The sequence below is a fragment of the Camponotus floridanus genome, unplaced genomic scaffold (genome assembly GCF_003227725.1).
Source record: "Camponotus floridanus strain SB8 unplaced genomic scaffold, Cflo_v7.5 scaffold39, whole genome shotgun sequence".
Lineage (NCBI taxonomy): Eukaryota > Metazoa > Arthropoda > Insecta > Hymenoptera > Formicidae > Camponotus > Camponotus floridanus.
In genome coordinates this window covers 883110-890270 of record NW_020229536.1, presented here as the reverse complement: position 1 = coordinate 890270, position 7161 = coordinate 883110, and positions in this window count along the sequence as shown.

Sequence of the window (7161 nt, the reverse complement as noted above, 5' to 3'; positions counted from 1 at the left end):
ATTTGAATACGCTAAATTCGAAAATACAAATTGAGTGCCTTTTGTGATAGAAATTTGAAATTTTCAGCATCTATTATAATTTAATCATCGCAAATCTAGTAGCCTTATATCTGTTTCAAAAACGCTTCTCATATATTTTTATTTTATAATAGAAAAACGCGACACTTCTAGACAAGAATTGTCGTTTTAAAAGTACTTATTTTACTACACTTTAACTATTAAATGTTGGTGTATTTCAAAATATCTTATGTGCGTATGTGCGTGCATGCGTGGGTGCGCGTACGTGTGTATGTATATATACATACATATACATATCCAGATAGAAAAATTTAATACAAAAAATTAAACCATGAGTTCGTAGCAGATTTTGCTGCATGGCTTCTTCAATAAATTCAATTTCTCATAACATAATTTGCTGATATGACAGAAATGCAATAAAAATTTGACCTATTGTTCGACATCACGTTGTAATAACAAATATGTAGCAAAATATAAGCCAAAGTTTGCCGTATCGAATAGCTTTTATGTTATGATATTGCTCAATTTCTACTATATTTATGATGTCTGCTCAATTTTTATTATATAGTTATAATGTCTGCTCAATTTCTACTATATTTCTGCCGACATTAATTAAAATAATAGACATGCGACGACTATTGAAGTTCTTCCAACATAACATACAATTTGTAATATATATTTTTCACAGATTTGGCTATCTGGATATATATGCATGTGTGTTTATGTAGTACTCAGTAAAATGCGTACAATATACCAGCAGATTGGCAACAGATTTATTCAGAAGTTATTCGCAAATTGATATCAGTTCATACTAGCCTAGTAATCTGCCAGCTCATAGCCTACTCATAGAATCTGATAAGCAAGTCGACGAAAGAAACCGAGCAGAATCCATTAATAATCTGATACTGTTACTATTCTATTTGCATGATTAGAAAATGCCAATCCTGCTCAGTTTCTGTTGCAGTTCCAATCTGCCATCAGGTTGTGCGTAAACAAATCCTATTCGATTTCTACCGCCAGTCTACCGATTTAATCAGTTATAACAACTTCTGTATCAAATTTGTAGCCTTTTTACTGACAACAATTTGTAGCAAATACTTGGCAAGATCTACTCTCGACAGACTTCTAGGTATATATATGTATGTATAAATATATACATATATACATATATGTTTGTATGCATACACATATATATGTATGTTTTTATGTGTATGTATATATACATATATATACACATATATACACATACATATATCTACGTTATAATATTCAATTATAAGTTTTGTTAGGCGAGAAGGTCTTATATATTTATATATATCTCGTCAAAATTTATCCTCCCTCTAAAAGCAATAAATGCCGCATGTAATACGACGATCTTGAGAAAAACTTGAGTAACAGTTTATTGATACTGTATGGAAAAAAGAAGCTTACTGGCATAATATATGTCATGCTGTTGTAGCAAATGTTTCCTTAGATTTAATTTGAATGGTAAAGATTGTCGGAAATACTAGTTTTATTTGCTAAAAGTAATTTTGTGATTTTGTGACTTGCAAATTATTTTATTATAATATGGCAAATTAATATTTACTCTGCAATAACAATTTTGCTGTAATAAGAAAATGCACTTATTGTTAGCAAATTATTTCATTTTGGTAGTAAATTCATATGTTTTCATATAAAATCTTTTTGTTTTGAATTAAACAATAATTACAAAATGTTATTATTTATAATTGATTGTAATGAAGCAAAATTTAACTGCTTTTATATTAAATATAGAATAGCAGCTTTTTGAACGGTTTCTATTAACAAATTTTTTTCTCAATTATTATCAATCTTCATATAAAGATCATCGAAACAAATGTAATTTTTTCGAGTTTTATTTTTACTTTTACTGAAGTTTTTTTTAATGTGATTTCTAAAAACCTATTGTGTGTGAAATTAAATTTATTTAAATTAATTTAAGATTCCGATTTATGAATCTTTTTTTGAAATCGATCCATAATCGCTATGCATCATAAGAAACGGTAACGCTTTTTCCCAATTATGAAAACTTTTATAGTCACGTTTCTGATTACAATCATCTTTCTTCGTTTGTTTACGAAGGGTTTTCTTATTTAAGGATATTATTCAAATAATCTTATCGAAATGGAATATGATAACTGGTGAAAAATGAAATCATAATTGAAAATTATTTTCCGTGAAAGTTTTATTCTTAAATCGTCAATACTAAGAGACATCTTTCTAGTCTAAATTTTTTTTAATCTTCATTTTTTTATTCTACATATGATTATATAGTAATGTAACAAATGTGTATTAAGAGAGCAATGCAAGAGAAGAGTTTACAGCGGAACAGTTGTTCCAGAGTAAGAAAATAGAAATGTTAAGAGAATATAAAAAATTGAGAAATTTAGAGAAAGATAGAATACCTAATAGTTGTACGATAGCTATCTTAAACCTTTCTTTATTTTTCAACTTCCCTATTTTTTATTCTTTCACGATAAATATATCTGTTTTCTTAAGACATACTAGGTATACATTATTTGAAACAATTATGAATTTTTTCGATTCTATTAAATATGATATTACTTATTCTAAAAATGTAGTTCTCTCTTTTCTTTGAAATTATGGAAGCATTATGCCAGCAGGATTGTTGTCTCTATCATAGATGAGATTCACTTAAAAAAAAGTCTTCCTCCTTCAAATTCTATCATATATTCGTATTTTGAATATTTTTTTTCTTTATAAGATTATAAATAAACATAAAAAATATGTATGATTTAAAATATAAATAATGCTAAATCGAATGTTTAAAATAAAATAACAGCGCAATAAATAAGAGACTTAATTACTTATCAGATGACACATCATTTTCCACAATACGAGAAGTGATGATTTTGTCTATCGCCTATATAATTGTTGGAATGCCTAAAACTACACACAGCTCGATATTATTATACAACACCAAAAAAACGATAGTTCTATTATTATTATTATATTTCATTAGCTCATAATTATTGCTCATAATTATACGCTGGTCAATTATTTGTGATTATTTTAATGTCATTATGCAAGAAAACAGTCGAGGGTTTCAGATCCATCAAATGCGATGAAATCAGGTTATTACAATGATGTTCATTGTCAAGTGATAATATTGAGTCCCTTATTTTTTATTTTGTTTTTTTTTATTACTTCTCTATCGTTCTACTCTCTTATTATTCTATATTTGCATGATTATGTGACTATGCATCTTTTATTTGCTTTTCTTTATTCTATGCAATATAGTAAGAAAGCAATGCAAAAAAATAATAAAATCATAAAGAGTAAAAAAACAGAGATTAAAAAATGTGAGGGTTTTTATTATTGCTTTTTTTATTCTCTTTGCTCTTGTTTATTCTTTATTGGTTATTAAATTGTCTACTAAACTAATACTCCCGAAGAAGTATAAAATTTGAAAATGTAAGGTATTGTGCTGAACCTTTTTGGGTCCGTATCGCGAAGGAAATTTGACTTGAAACAGTCATTTTACGAATTACATTTTATATTCGCATTTATTGAAAGAATTTTCGGAATGATATTACAAGTTTTGGTGTAACTTTCTAGAGAAATGAAGATGACAAATGATGATAATTGATATATTAATGATGATAATTGATCTATAGACAAATTTTCCATCCGTGTCACAAACGCACACATATGAAAATTACGTTATTCCAAAAAAAGTATTTTACGATAAATGTACAGTATATTTATTATTTATTTCGTAAAGTAAGATGTATAAGCGCATATCAGTATCATTTTTACAATCTAATAATATTAAAAGTAACTTTATTACTGTTACTTCTTCTAAAGCAACATTTTCTTCCAAAACAAAGCTTTCTTCTATATGTTATGTGTGTGTGTGCGTGCGTGTGTGTGTGTGTGTGTGTGTGTATGTGTGTGTAAGTGTAAAAGAAAGAAAAGAGAGAAACTCTTTATGTTATCTTGTAAATTTATCTTGTATCTCGAGTACACGTCAGAAATAGCCGCAGAATCGCATAGCTACGATATAATTGATTGAATAACAAAGTTTCTATGGGAATAGAAAGCGCGACACATGGAGCAACGAAATAATTGATAAGGAAGTAAAAACAAACAGAAAAAAAGAACAAGTAATCTATAATATTCATTGTTTCTTATTTAATATAAAACAATGAGTAAGATGATGTTCTCGTGGTGAATAAGAAACGCGAAGAAATGCATAGTTTGACGCAACCACAATGACACAACTCAGAGGCAACAACAAAACAAAATAACATGCTTTTAATGCTAGTTAATATTTTATTATTATTTATATCAGAATACAAAGCGATGATAATTAACATAAGTATGACTATTATTAGCATAATTAGTAGTTGGAGTGTATCATGGATACGCAAATCACGCGCATACGCTCGTATAATTATGCGTTATCGCCTCTATTTCATTGTTTTATAGCTGCAATTGTAAGATATAAATGAGGACAAAAATTTTTGTTTATCAGGATATCGGTCAAACCGAGCCTGATAAAAGATTTTCTAATTAAAGATATTGACGTTCCCAAGTGATTTTAAAAATTGTCTAAGGAAACAACTATAAAGATCGAAAAACTAATACAGTACAGAATAATTTGCAACCATCATGCGCGCGCGTGTACGGGATATTAAAATCAAATTTAAAACTTGAGGTAAAATAAGGATTTTTATGAAAAAATATAGGCATATTGATATTAAAGACAAAAATAAACATTGTTTTAATTTCAATCTTTTCAATCTTTTTAATTGATTATTAAAATATTTAATATTGAAAATTGAAAATATTGTAATAAGAAACCGCGTTTTAATATTCTTCTACGACAATTTTGATTTTAAATTAAAATAATAAATTTATTATTATATTATATAATTCACATTGGGTTTAATGCGATAGAACTATGCTTAACAAAAAGAATGAGTTATAATAACGGCCATTATCTCTTTGCAAATAAAATTAAATGTTGTCTCGCGTCGCCTATAAAATAATAAAAAGCGGAAATCACACACGACACACACATATCAACAACACATATCTTCAATTCTGTTCAGTTTATTTAATAAGTGGCTTATTATTCGTGGAATTTGTAATCTTTTATAGTTTGATTATTACATATGCATATTATTATATATTTGATAATTAATTTTAATATATATATATATATATATATATATATATATATATTTATATATTTATTTATTAAGCTGATTTAAATTTCGCGATATTAATAATTATTATTATGTAGTACACTTTCTCACATTTTTTAGTAAAAGATAAAATGTTACAATAATAAATTGCGATAAAAGGTAGATATCTTTATAAACACAAACAAAGATAGAATTATATTCAAAGAAAGATGACTTATTGTCAAAATATCGGTCTAATAGTCAATATGTCATTAAATAGCATCCCGATCAGAGTGATCTCAATGCGTGGATTATGAGGAAAGACTAAAAAACCCACGTGTGTTGAGCTTAGTTATTCGCGTGTTTGATTTAAGTAACAAATATTATATTAATATATGTTAATATATGTATGTGTCGCAGAGCGTCACAAAACTTTAATTATAGTAAAACAAATTTTACCGGTATCATTAGAAATGAAATTCAATGATATGTCAGTGAAACACAATTGCTGTAATGTTGCGATTATACTTTGCGGCAAAATCGTCAGTAATTATCGCGATATAGAATATTGAACATCATGTGTGAACATTCTTTGAAAAAAAGATTATCACGTTGTTTAGAGATATTTGTAATTAGAAGCATTTAAGACAAATTTAATCTACTTATTAAATCAAAATCTTTATTAATTATTTTTGTGAATTTATTTTATATAAAATAATTCTTATTTATTCTTTGTATATTTATATCTCTATTATATTATATTATCTATTATAAAATAATCAATTATAGAATAATTCTTATCTATTCTTAGGTTTATACATATGTATGTATCATATCATTTTGTGATTTATCTATTCTTTGACATCTATGCAAGGCATTGTCTATTTTTTAACGTTTTTTAATATTTTATTACTTTAATGATTTTATTTTTCATCGGTCTTGATAGATAATTATTTAAAAATAATATGTTTTATCAAAAATATCCATATAATAATGAAAATATATATGTATATATGTGTGTTACACATATACACACACATACATATATATATATATATATATATATATATAAATATATATAAACTTATGTTAGTATATAATATGCGAACGAAATGCGTGCAAATAGATCACGCAAAATAAAGATAAACGTTAACTTAAAATAAAAAAAGTTCTATAAACGTGTTAGATAAAAGAATCTTTCGATCAGCACTTTTAGTGCTGCCATATGTCTTCCATTATTTGTATATTAATTAATAATAAAATTGACTATAACGTATTATACATAAAATTACATCTTCATGCGTCCACACAAATGTGTGCGCATACATATACACACATATACATATATACAATATATATATATATATATATATATATATATATATATATATACACACACACACACACACACACATACACACATATATATCCACAATAATAATATTGCGAACTTATTTAATATTATCTATAAATAAGGATACGCGCAATGTAATTTACGTGACAAGAAACAAAAATGTGAATGCAAGAAAAAGTTGGTATTTTTCACAGGATTTTTAAAAAAGATTGGAGTCATGTTTATTATTTCTCATAGGTTCCGATGAAGGATGTACTTTGCTATATTCTGCGTACGTTGCTGAATTATAGTTTGTGCGAAAGAAAAAAAAGGAGACAACTCGTTTTTATGCGCTTAATAACGTCTAGAAAAATATTATTATATTTAATAACAATATTTGCATTTATAAAATAGAATTTCGAATGCTGAGATATGTGTAGATGAGATTGCAGCGCTAATTTTGTTCAATTTGTAATTGTATACATAATACGCTAAAATTGTTGCATCTTCTTTTGAATACGTAGAATAGATTTCCAATTAGAAAAAATAACAGCGCGTATGCGTAAAATAATTTTAAACTGAAAATGTATAACTAAATTTTGCTTCTTAATTAATTTAAATGAAGATTTAATAATT